The 13,685-nt window shown below is 36.6% G+C and overlaps 1 long non-coding RNA gene across 1 annotated transcript in view; it reads right to left on the minus strand.

Annotated features, from left to right (window-relative positions):
• Positions 1-13,050, minus strand: part of LOC123603213 — a 33,202-nt gene extending 20,152 nt beyond the window's left edge. The window contains exon 1 of the long non-coding RNA XR_006714800.1: positions 12,897-13,050. This is a non-coding gene — a long non-coding RNA (uncharacterized LOC123603213). The remainder of the gene's footprint in view (positions 1-12,896) is intronic.
• Positions 13,051-13,685: the final 635 nt, after the last annotated feature.

Here is a 13,685-nt window from a genome sequence, read left to right on the forward strand (position 1 = left end):
AAGCTAATGAAAAAGTGCATCAGTATTCTACTCTGCTTGCTTTGATAGTATTTTCTTAGTAAAATCCAATCATGCCCTTGGTATTTTAACATTAAGTTAAGTTAAATTCTCAGTTAATAAATAGACACACATAAAAATCACAGACTGATTTTTTACTTGTTTCAAGAGTTGGTTTTTGTTTGCTTATGTGATTGTTTAGTTGCCTGTTCAAAAATTCTTCTAGAATGAACTGGTATGAATACCAACGTTTATTCTTCCCTCTAAGCCTGGTAACATGATAAGTCATTTGGTCTAAACAAATGCTGCAGTCAAAGCTACCTGTTGGAAATATTTTAAGTTCCATACACATTTATTTTTTAATTTTTAAGTTTATTTATTTATTTTTAAGACAGAGAGGCAAGGGAAGAGAGAAAGGGGGACAGAGAATTGGAAGCAGGCCCTGTGCTGTCAGCAGAGAGCCCAGTGTGGGGCTCGAACTCACAAACCGTTAAGATCATGACCTGAGCCGAAGGCAGATACTTAAAGGACTGAGCCACCCAGGTGCCCCAACTACAGAAATATAATGAAATAAATTCCAAAAAGAAAATAAGAACTTTCTGGAGAAAAGGTGTTTTATAGAATATAGTAACCTTGTGGAATATGGTAACCTTGACTGACAGCCATGACATTAGAATTTTGTCATCAGTTATAGCCTCCTTACACTTTTTAAAATTTATAGTATATGAATTTGACCTACTTTAGTTAATTTTTTAAAAAGGCTCTGATTAATTTATCTGCTTTTAAAATGTAAGTAAATTTGAGAAGAGGAAAATAATTATTCAAATGCTAGTGCTATATACAAGTGGTCAAACATGTAGGAAAAACTTTATTTTAAATACAAATCATACATTACTGAGATATGTTTTAGCCATGATTATTTTCATTCCAATGTGATCAATTTTACATTTCCTTCTTAACATGATTTCAAGAGCAACTTTCTACTTATTTCAAGGTCTGTAAATTGTTTAGTTCGATATCTCGTTCCCAGATATTTGTATCAAAATATGTCTGAGCTTGCACCTATATTTTCACATTAAATTAGACCATTAAACCTAACTTCAAATACCCAACTCAGTGATTCTTTTTCTCTGAGAGTACCCAAATTCCTTTGCCACCAATTTTGAAGTCTTCTGGTTACAGTGAGAAGAATTTTGCCTACCAACAGACTATTTTAATAAGTCACATAAAGTACCCTGGAGAGAATCTGATTTCACACAGAACAGAGAATAAAGTCTCAATAGTGGTTGTTTCTTGATATCTCTGAGACAATAAATGACGTTTCAAAAGTAGTAATATCAAGATTTTGGGAGTTTTTACTTATAATTAACTTACCATACCTTTGTGCAACCTGATAGGATTTTTACTTGATGGCAGATTTGTGTGACATAGTGGAACAAGCTGGGAAGAGAGTCAAATCCCATACCAAATCTTGCAATTATATAAGGACTCTCCTGGAAAAGAGTTCTCATTCTTTTATAAGTACAATGCAGTATTATATTACCAGTATTTATATTTTATAAATAAAGCATAGAATGTCTTCTATCTTCCTGGTTTTTTTCTTTGAAAAATAAACAATAAATAACTTTCTCTAAGTACTGAGCCTCACGTGAGGCAATCTTTTAAAGGGCAGTCACAATAAAAAAAATAATAATAAAAACATTGCTTAGAAATACTTTCTTCTTTATGTCAAAATTTGTAGGTTTTTTCTCTTTATGTTACCAGAAACATAGAAGAATCTTGTATTAAGTGTTCATCTGCTTCTTCTGTTCTTGTCCACCTAACAAGTTAGTCTTTGATAATTGTATAAAATAAATTTTACTGAGGCTGATTATAATATGCCAAACAATAGATGCAAGCATGAGAAGAGAATATGAAGCAATAGCAGATGATGAATTTTTAAAAAATCAAAAAACATCCCTTTCATCTAAATGCATAGGGGAGGGTGTGGTGAGAGAGAAAGGAAAGAATATTGCATTATCTACATGCAAAATAATGAAGTGGATGTTGTCTTACAAAAATTAACTCAAATGGATTAAAAACCTAAATGTAAGACCAAAAACTATAAAACTCTTAGAAGAAAACATAGGGATAAAACTTGATGACATTGGATTTTACAAATATTTCTTTGATATGACACCAAAAGCACAGGTAACAAATTCAACATAAACAACACTACATCAACCTTAAAACCTTCATGCACATCGTAGGATAATCAACCAACTGAGAAAAAAACCTATGGAATGGGAGAAAATATTTGTGATCAGATATCTTATAAGGACTTAATACCCAGAATATATAAAAAGCCGCTACAACTCAACAACAAAAAACAAATCATCTGATTTTAAAATGGACAAAAAACTTGAATAGACATTTCTTTACATAAAATAAACAAATGGTTAAGAAACGTATGAAGGGATCCTTAATATCACTAATTATTGAAGAAATGCCAACCAAATTGACAATAAGATAATACTTCACACCCAGTAGGATGGCTAATATCAGAAGAACAGAAAATAACAAATGCTGGAGAAGATGTGGAAATATAGGAGCACTTGTGCACTGTTGGCGGGATTGTAAAAAGTGCAACCTCTATAGAAAACAATAAGGCAGTTTCTTAAAAAATTAAAATTACCATGTGATCCAGAAATCCTTACATTTCTAAAAGAAGTGAAAGCAGGGTCACAAAGAGATATTTGTACATGTACGTTCATAGCAACGTTATTCACAGAAGCAATCCAAATCCAAACTCTATCACTGGACGAAGAGACAGACAAAATGTGGTATATAAACACATATATGTACCCACACACATCTATACATATAACCTATGTATATACATACACGATGGAATGTTATTTGGACTTAAAAAGAATAGATAACCTTTTACATGCTGCAACATGGATAAACCTTGAGGACGTTACACTAAGTGAAGTAAGCTAATCACAAAAAAAGTCTATACTACACGACTCCACTAATACCAGGCATCTAAAGTCGTCAAATTCATAGAAACAAAAAGTAGAATGGTAGTCACCTGTGGCTGTGGAGAGGAAGAAACAGGGGCATTTTTGCTCAACAGGAATCGTGTCAGTTTTGCAAGATGATAGGGTTCTAGAGCTCCGTTGCACTGCGCAGTAATGTCAATAGACTTAACGCTACTGAGCTGCTCTTGCGCAGTAATGTGAATGGACTTAACGCTACTGAGCTATACACTTAAAAATGGTTAAGATGGTCAATTTTATGTCACGTGTTTTTTGTTTTTTGTTTTTACCGCAATTAAAAATTTTCAAGAGGTTTAATAACTAAACCCAAATTATGCCAATCTTTTCACTATTAAGAAAGAAGGGTTTGGGGCGTCTGGGTAACTCAGTTAAGCATCTGACTTCAGCTCAGGTCATGATCTCTCAGTTCACAAGTTCAAGCCCCACATCAGGCTCTGTGCTGAGAGCTCAGACCCTGGAGCCTGCTTCAAGTTCTATGTCGCCCTCTCTCTCTGTACTTCCCCCACTTGTGCTCTGTCAATCTCTCTCTCTCAAAACTAAACATTAAAAAGTGGTTTCAAATGTGTTAAAAAATTAAGTCTTAACAAATTTTTGAAAGAACAGTATAATTTCAAAGTGTTTAACAGAGGAAGTCAGTAACATACATGAAATTAAAGTTTGAAAAATCTGGGTATAGGTAATTGAGCACACTGGAAAATGCCCACTTTATCCTAAGATATATCTACTTATATTTAGTTCCTGGAGAGTTAGAGCACAGTCATCTTTTGGTGTACAGTCTGATTAAAATTTTTATCATCTTTTGTTTCTGATATTTTTACTTTTTCCTGTTTTTTTTTTTGTTTTTTTTTTTTTTTTTTTGCTTTTGCTTCTGTTTAAACAAATGTGCCCCGCAATGGTTCAATAAATAAGACAAATGCTGTGACTATAAAAGCTGCAGTTTGTAATATACCACAGAACAAATGAATTAGGCAGAAGTGGTCATTATTCTAATTAAACAATCAGGTAACATCACGACAAGTTGGTTTTGCAGCATCAGAACTGTCCATTTAAGTCCTTTTTCTTAATGATCAGAGGCCTCATGTTTTCGCCTGCCTCCTCATCGTGTTTTGTGTGAGATCCATTACAGGACGGGAACTTTTTGGACCTCCAACAGGCAAAACACAGCTTTATCTCCCAAAGCCTCCATGTCAAAAGCATGTTTACTACCTTGGGGCTGTCTTTCTGGATGTGAGGTTTTACCATAGATCTGTTGTGATGATTTCTAACATTAAACCTTTTGTAGGCTAGATAATCAATCGCAGCTATGTCAGGAGCAATGGTACCTGTTTCGATCTATTCAACTCGTACGTAGAAATCAGACTCGTGGCACCGTTGCCTGCAAGGTGTGTGTGCAGGACCCTAAGAACAAACAGGCTCTCGTGGAAGCAGGGCTGGCGTAAAGGCGTGAAAAGTGGACTAAGCGTACTGATGCCTGGCAGACGCCGAGGTGGGCGGTAAGCACATGTGTGCTTCTGGTATTTTTAATTATCTAGCTATCCAGCTGTCTTTAACTTTCCAAGCACCCATCCATTCACCCATCCACGCATATGTAATTTTCCTCCTTCCTCGCCTTCCTTCCACCCTGCAATACCTGTAGGTGCTTACCATGGCCCTATGTTCCTAAACATTTTAATTCTCTAAGAACTTAAAGAATGTTGAAGGAAGGTCTCAAAGAATTTTTAGGAGTTACCATCATATTGATAAGACTATGGACACATCTTGTACGTACCTATCAAATCCCCCAGATGATAAGCAACAGCAAACGTGACTCCTCCTTTTCTCAGTCCGCGTGACAAAACGTAGCTGCCACCGCGTTTGCTGTTCTTCACACTGGTTGCAGTGTCAGGACAACTGCACATTTTCCACAGTGCTCTCTAGCAAATGTTTTGAAATTTACCCTCCAGAGACCATCTGCTATAAATGGGCTTCAGTAGAGTTAATGAATATTTTATTACTGTCTCGCCTTATTTTGGCTTAAAATGGAAAACATGGGTTAAGTGTAAAGTGTCAAATTAACAGAAATGTTTCACTGAACCATTCAGTCTCTGAAAAAGTTTTGTTAAGTATATGTGTGTACCAATGTGAATATATGCCAGGGAAAACATGAATGACTCAATATGAAATGCCTAATACTTTCTAGGCATAATTTCTGGCACCATAAACACATCACTTTTGATTGATTTGAAATAAGGCAGTCATTGACTGGTTGAACGAATCTGATAGGTCATACGTTCTCTAGAAAGTCAAATGCCTTGAGAACATTTTCTGCAGTAAAGCTATTCACTACACACCATTTTTTCTGTTGTCACTATTTGATCATCCTTTGCTTTGTGACCGTGTAAAATAGTGCTGAATTTCTCAAGTTGTTCATTATTTGCCTATGGGAGAATTACTGTGGAGTCTGGGTCAAATTTGGGGCTTTAGCCTTCAAAATTCCTTCTTTCTAAAATAAAGAACCAACTATTAGTTGAACTATGTATAGTTACAAAACATCACACCTTTGCATTGCAGCAACAGTGTATATGTTTTCTATGGTTTTAAAAACAGATGAGCTGAAATATCAGGTGAGATTTGATGACTTCATGTTGCTCTGGTCAAAAGATGCAGTTAAAAAATATCTACTGAAGATCTATGTGTCTGAGACAATGTTAAAATTTTCAGATATATCATCTCCCTTTATCTCCCCAATTACAATGATTTATGAGAATGAATATCAGCTACACTTTACAGTTGAGAAGGTGATAGGTCAGTCACAGATCAGGATCTCACAGTGTGTGAGTTTGAGCCCCACATCAGGCTCTGTGCTGACAGTGCAGAGCCTGCTTGGGGTTTTCATTCTCTCTCCCTCTCACTCTGCCCCTCTCCCTCTCTCTGTCTCTCAAAAAAATAAATAAATAGACTTATAAAAAATTACAAAAAAAAAAAAAAAAAAGGAAGAGCCAAACAGTTTATCCAACACCACCCACTTATAAATTGAGGTTTGGGTTAGTCTAATGCAAAAGCCGATGTTTTGTGTTTTATCATGTGAACTCCAGCCCTTCATAGCCCTTCACATGAATACAGTTATTTTAAATTAGAAAGATTAAAAATTCACTTTGCTTTTTAAAAACAAAAGGCAAAAGGAAGAAAAACTGTTTTTTAAAAAAACTTTTTCTGACTTTTTATTATGTGATAAACATTGTGTTAAGATACTTTCAAATGCTTTGTACTGAATCCCTAAAATAAAAATTAGATTATTTCTATTGTAAATATAACAGGTATGGTTGGAATTATGAATTCTAGACTTCATTTCTAGTTAATATAATTCATATTTTTCTTTTTTTTTTAAATTTTTTTTTTCAACGTTTATTTATTTTTGGGACAGAGAGAGACAGAGCATGAACGGGGGAAGGGCAGAGAGAGAGGGAGACACAGAATCCGAAACAGGCTCCAGGCTCCGAGCCATCAGCCCAGGGCCCGACGCGGGGCTCGAACTCACGGACCGCGAGATCGTGACCTGGCTGAAGTCGGACGCTCAACCGACTGCGCCACCCAGGCGCCCCTCATATTTTTCTTAATTAGGTGGATAATAGATTTTTTTGACCTCAGGTAAACATTATAGATAATGGATGTTTTGCTTTTATTAAAAAAAATTTTTTTTTAAGGTTTATTTATTTTTGAGAGAGAGAGCAAGAGAGTGTGTGTGCTTGAGTGGGGGAGGGACAGAGAGAGAGGTAGACACAGAATCTGAAGCAGGCTCCGGGCTCTGAGCTGTCAGCACAGAGCCCAGCGTGGGGCTCAAACTCATGAACTGCTAGATCATGACCTAAGCTGAAGTTGGACGCTTAACTGACTGAGTCACCCAGAAGCCCCTGTTTTGCTTTTAGATATCAACAATTGCGACCCCCCCCCCCTTTTTTTTTGCTAGATTTATTTCTTTACTTACCAAATTTTCATTGCGTACATATAATAGGCCAGGTACCCTTCTAGGTGCTGGAGATGGAAATAGAAACATCTACCCCTATAGAACTTACATTCTACCGAATTTTATCTCTAGAACCAACTCATACACTACCTGGAAAAATATTAGTTACAGGTAATATGCCTATTTGATAATCTTCACCTACCATTAGTTTGATTCAAGAGTTCAGGATCATCAAAACATCAAACTTAAATTGTATCTTACTCTGCCAATTGGTAAAACAATTTCTTCCTTTGGCTTTTTTTTTAATTTCAAGAAAATCATTAGAATAAAGTGCTCATATTTTTACCTGAAACAGACTTCCCTTCAGTCAACAAATAACATCAACAGCAAATTCTGAGACTGAGTAGGTGGCTATATTATTGAGCTTCTTTTAATTGTTTTTGGCAGTCATCTCTCTCATATTCCTTTGCTTTCTTATCCTTACCTCTATGCCTAAGGCCTAACACACCCGCTTTATATGGGGGTTATCTCGTACCTTCTTACATTCATTCTTTTTTTTTTCTATTCCTAGTGACATTTCTCCATTTCTCCATTATTTTCTTGCATCTGAATGCATGGAATGAAAAGTTTCAAAGTTGTTATGTGTGTGAAGGAGTCTTGTTTCTGTGGTTACAATGCTATCATATAATAATGTGATGTTTCAGGATATATATTAATCTGTTACAAGTTTCACTCAGTCCTTAAAATTCATCATTACATATATAAACTGGTTGCCTTCATTCTCTGACTACTGGAACAGTTTAACAAGATGGAAAAGTACAGAAAATTAGAGGACATTGCCCCACAAAGTACAAATATTATACCCACCCTAGACAAAAGCAGGAAGTTCAGAAAAAAATGGGGGGGAGATAATTTCCAAGAAAGCTATATAAATGCTTTTTCTTTAAGGTAAACACAGATGAGCATGAAAATAGAAAAACTGTTATTAGGTAGAAAGCAGAACTTATTTAACCTTTTCTGGTTGTGGGTAATTGGCACAGAAAGGAAACTTTGATCCCACAACTTGTGGGTACAAGAGCTGGAGTTGTTTTCTTCTTGCCAGAGCCATGGCATCAAAGAAAGATGCTTAAAACATGTTTAAAAACATGTTCCTAGTAGTAGACTTACTTGCAGAATTGGAAAGCTTAGCCTGAAATTGCAGCACTTGCCTATCTCTGTGCATTAGAACACAGAAATAGAAACAGCTTATTATCTAGAATTATAATTGGCGAATATTCTAAACTTTTAAAATCAAAACTTTGAACAGCATGCTATTAGCTTATCAAGTTTCACTTGAGTAAGCAGTTGACATGAACTGGATTGGATCAACGTGCTAAGGGACATGGATGATGCTCATGGAATGACACAGAGCCGTATGAGTAAAGAGGAAACAGTTACACCGGAACAGCCCCAGAGACATTGTGCCTAGTTACACCTTAACTAAAGATGATTATTACACCAGGCACTCCTTCCCTCTTTCCCTCCTTATTTCCTTCCTTCCTTCCTTCCTTTCTTCCTTCCTTCCTTCCTTCATTTGGATTGCATAATTTATTAATATCTATACGCTGTGATAGGTTTTAGAGATACAACAGTGAACAAAAACCACAGAATCTCCTCCTCAGAACTCACACCTTAGTTATTTATGTACATTTTTCGTAGTTTGGTAATATTAGTATAGAGGTAGAGACTCTTTGCTACCTACCTCATATCCACAGAACCCTTTTTTCCTTTTAAAGAAATTTGGGGCGCCTGGGTGCCTTAGTCGGTTGAGTGTCTGACTTCAGCTCAGGTCATGATCTCATGGTTTGTGAGTTCGAGCCCTGCATCGGGCTCTGTGCTGACAGCTTGGAGACTGGAGCCTGCTTCGGATTCTGTGTCTCCCTCTCTCTCTGCCCCTCCCCTGCTCATGCTGTCTCTCTCTGTCTCTCAATAATAAATAAACATTAAAAATTTTTTTTACATAAAGAAATCTCTGTTATTGAGGGTGCCAATGTAGACAGATAAAACATTTCCCATCTTTCCTTTAAAAGAGAGTTATCCAACAAAATTTAAGCAAAGGTCAATGGGTGAGTTTCCCAGCAAACTTCTTTAACTGAGGGCTACATCCTTGTGCACTTTGTCCTTCTTCCTTCCTACTATATGGAACATGGATATGATGGATGGAGCTGAAGCAGTTATTTTAAAACCATGAGACAACTTGAACACGGAAACAATATTCTAAAAATGTAGAGGGGAAAAAAATCAAAGGAGCCTGATTTGGGCCAAAGTTCAGGAAAGCCTGCCTATGAATTTCCGCTACATGAAAAATAAAGTCGTATGTGCTTCTTAAATTATTTCAGTTTTTAAAAATATGCCATTCTTTCTAATTACGACAGATACCCAAATATACATATATATGTATATGTGTATATATATGTATATGTACAAAAGACATAAATTCTAACACAAACACAAATTTATACACATATAATGAGATGTTATTCAAATGCGGACTTGTTTATTTTCAGTCAAAACTTCCACAAACCCCTGCCATTCCAGCTTTAAAAGTTTTTCTGTTGAAAGACTGCTTGAAATGTTTTGAGGAAAGATGCCCAACTAGAGAAACTGGTTGGCCATTCTATGCAATTTTTGGTATTCAGAAGGGATAAACTAGTCAAGAGGAAGTTCAAGATAAGCTACCCACTGAAGTTCAAGATAAGCTACTCCTGTTATGACATCTTCTACATTTGCTTTGATTTCAGTTCTACCATTTTCTAAATTCTTAGGGCATATCTTCTATGTCATCAAATTCATTGTTGAATTAACCACCTTTTAGTAATTGTCATTGTTTATAGGTATCTTCTCTCTTCAGTAAAATTACCCTTGCAAAGAAGAACAGTATCTCTTCATGTTATGTTAGCCACCAGGCTGAGACTAGGACAAGCTATTCAAGTATTAACTAGGTGATCGTATGACATGGTATTTTGATTTGGAATATTTAAGGTTTCTTTGTTTTTTTTGTTTCTTTTTTTTTAAAGGGTGCTTGGGGAAAACCTGGGTGGCTCAGGCAGTTAAGCCTCTGATTCTTGGTTTCGGCTCAGGTCACAATCTCATGGTTTGTGAGATCAGGCCTTGCGCTTGGTTCCACACTGGTGGTACAAAGCCTGCTTGGGATTCTCTCTCTCTCTCTCTCTCTCTCTCTCCCCACACACACACTCCACACATGCACATGTGCACACTCTATCCCTCTCTCTCAAATAAAATAAACTTTTAAAAAATGTTAAAAGGTATTTCTATGAGCACTTCTTACAAGATAAATGTTTTCTTTTTTTTAATATTTACTTCTTTTTGAGAGAGAGAGAGAGAGAGACAGAGCCTGAGCAGGGGAGGGGCAGAGAGAGAGGGAGACACATAATCTGAAGCAGGCTCCAGGCTCTGAGCTGTCAGCACAGAGCCCAATGCAGGGCTGGAACACATGAACCGTGAGATCATGACCTCAGCTGAAGTCAGACACTTAACCCACTGAGCCACCCAGGTGCCCCAACATAAATGTTTTCTGAAAACACATAAAAGTTTCATCTCTTGTTACAACCTACAAGAGCATTTTTAGAAGAATGTCTTTCGGGGACACCTCAGTGACAAGTTTAGTGATAATAGTCAATAGGCTGCTCTTCCATTCTTTCATTCAGCAGATCTTTCTTGAGGACCCTCTACCCAGCAAGCATTGATCTAAGCTGGAGGGGAGGGGAGGGGTGAGACGAATGGGATGGTAGTAAGGCAAAAACTGCACCACAAAGAACTATTCTAACTGGAAAAGCAGACTACAAACAAGTATTTCGAATGAATAATATAATTCTATATCATGAGAATAAAAAGTTCTCGAAATAATTTAAAGCAGAATGGTAGAAAAGAAAATGATAGGAAGAACTATTTTTCCACGTGGAGGTAGCAAAGCCAACAAAACGAAGCTCTGGAAAATGGCTTGCAGGTCCCCAGTTAGAGATGCCCTGGGTTTATCCCAGAAAGAGCCAGAAGTCTAGTATGTCTGGACAGCCAGGAGTGAGGCATAGTGCTAGGGGAGGGGCACCCAGAGAGAGGCAGGGAACAGATTGCTCAAGATTTTGGGGGTTAAAGTAAGAGTTTGCATTGTACTCCAAAGGTAATGGTAAGTGACCAGAAAGTTTTAATCAGGGCAATGCATTATCATATTTACATATTAAATTGTTCTTCTGGCTACAAGATAAAGGACAGAGTGTTTGAGATGCTGAAAGGAAACTGAGAGACCAGGTAGTAGATGACAAAGGAAGAAAGAATGTGGAGTGGACTAAGGAGAGTAGTGTTGAGAAGTCAAAAGAGGCGACATTCAGCAAATACTCAGCTAGTAGAACTGAGAAGACTTGCTGATGTAGGCAATGTTGTGGCAATATTTTGGTTAGAGTCAACATATAGAGCAGATGAAATCCAGAGTGACAATATAACGCACTGAGGTACTCAATAAAATGTTCTCATTTCATCCAGAGAGAACAAAGCCTTCCTTAAAACATTTTGCCTTTCAACTGTCACTGGATAAAGGGAGTCAGAGAATACTATTAAGAATTCTTATTGGCGGTGAGTATTTCTTTTAAGTGGCTAATCAGGAAGTAGAGGGAGAAAAAATAAAGAATGATAAGTTGTAGGATGATCATTATTTTGTAAACAATGTAAACGATCTGGATTCTAAATTATAAATATCGAATATTACTACTTTTATTTTGCCTCAGACCTTCCCTTTGTCCCCTGGCAACTGGCAATTTTAATTATAGTAAGAAATTTTTTTTAAAAAATTGACAACTTAAAAATGTATAAAACCAGATTGGAGAAGTTGAAAGTGGTCAGTAGGATGCTAGGTATATTTTATTTTTGAGTTATTGGGTACCATCAGAGAGATAGACATTCAGAGGAAGGAGCACATACCAGAAAATTGACAGCTTTGCGAATGGCTTGAAAGGTAGGAGAAAGATATATTTTAAAGAATACCAGAGAAAAGGAGCGAAACCTCCCAAATGTAGAGAACTCGGTGATTAAGTGTGTTGTCAATAGCTTCTGACAGTAGGCATGCAGTGAGACTTTGGGTATTTCACACACTGGCACTTTTGCACCACACAGATAAACACAAATCAACTATTTTGCTCACTGAGTTTGATGAGTTTACTCCATTTCCTCTATAGTCAACACTGCTAGGATTTAATGGTATTTATTGTTGATTCCACTGGGAATCTGGAATCCAACTTACCTGGAATATAGCTGATTTGTGACAGATCACAGTGAGAGGTGAATCCACCGGTGATGAATAGGTAGGCAGGTAGGTAGGTAGACAGGCACTGGGACCATTGTGGCCAGACTGTTATATCCAAAGAAGGTGAAAATATTTTCTATGCCCTTGTGTAAAATTCCCAGTTTATCTTTATACAATGGCTCTTACTTAGACAGTCTTTTCAATTTTAGAAATTAAAAACCAAAAAGGAACTGATGAACAAAATAACTTCACAGAAATCGTTTTGGAAGCACTCAAATTTTAACACTCAATTCTCATTAAAAGTCTCAATGTGGGAAACTTCTAAAAGTGAATCAAGATCAAATGATATCAGCAGTAACAGTTTTTGCCAAGATAAAGCCTGACCTTTCTAACTTAAGCTAGGTTATCAGGTTCACTGGAGAGAATAATGGAACTTGTCGTTGGAACTAGTAGTTAGCAATTAGGGACTGTGCATTATAATAATTTCATTTAGCATTTGAACAACTTTAAGATGTGATTATTATCTCCTTTTCATAAGATAAAGAAACAGAGATTCAAAAAGATAAATATTATCTGGGACTTGTAAAGAAAAGTAAATGGTGGAACAGTGATTTACACTCACCCTTTTTGTGGTATTCCTACACCCTTCTTGCAGTAGGGAATCTTCATTGGACTGAAAGGAATGGTTAGAAGGTAAATTTCAGCTCCTAAAAAGGAAGCACCTTCTATCTATTAAACACTCTTCAAACAAAACAGACTTTCTCAGGAGATCTCTTCCGGCTGCAAGATCATATGAGTCTACTATGATATTCTATAATCATGATAAAATAAATTAAGAATGGGATTTTTATCATGCAATTCAATGTATTATAAAAAAAAGAGTCAGGTAGGTATATATCACTCTTAACAGCACCCGGGGAAGGCAAGGAAAGATGTGCCCGTAACCCCTTCACCACTGTGCAACTACACCAGACTGATGCTGTTCATCTTTAGTTGCCTTGCAGGGCAATAAGGGAAGACACCAGAGTCGGATTGTGAGTACCAGCCACAGGGAGCTACACATGAATTGATTCATGTTTTGTCCAGATCAACCAGTAAGAGAAAAATGCACCAGAGTTTTGTGGGGTCACAACTGCCAACCTTATCTTCTCCAACTTTTGAAATAGAGATCTGATATTTACTTCGCATCTTCACAAAAGCATACTCTGTCTTCTGAAGGAAACTGAAGTGAAATTACCTGGCTAGTAATTAGCCAAACAAAATTGGCCTGGCTAGTGACTCAAGGTATTCTGGATTGTTTTGAATCCAATACAAATTTATTTAAGAGGGAAAAAAAATGCTACTCTAATCTAACCACAAATGTCCTTATCACATAGATACTTCTCATTCAGCTGATGCATTAGAACCATAC

Source organism: Leopardus geoffroyi, chromosome A1 (genome assembly GCF_018350155.1).
Source record: "Leopardus geoffroyi isolate Oge1 chromosome A1, O.geoffroyi_Oge1_pat1.0, whole genome shotgun sequence".
Classification (NCBI taxonomy): Eukaryota; Metazoa; Chordata; class Mammalia; order Carnivora; family Felidae; genus Leopardus; species Leopardus geoffroyi.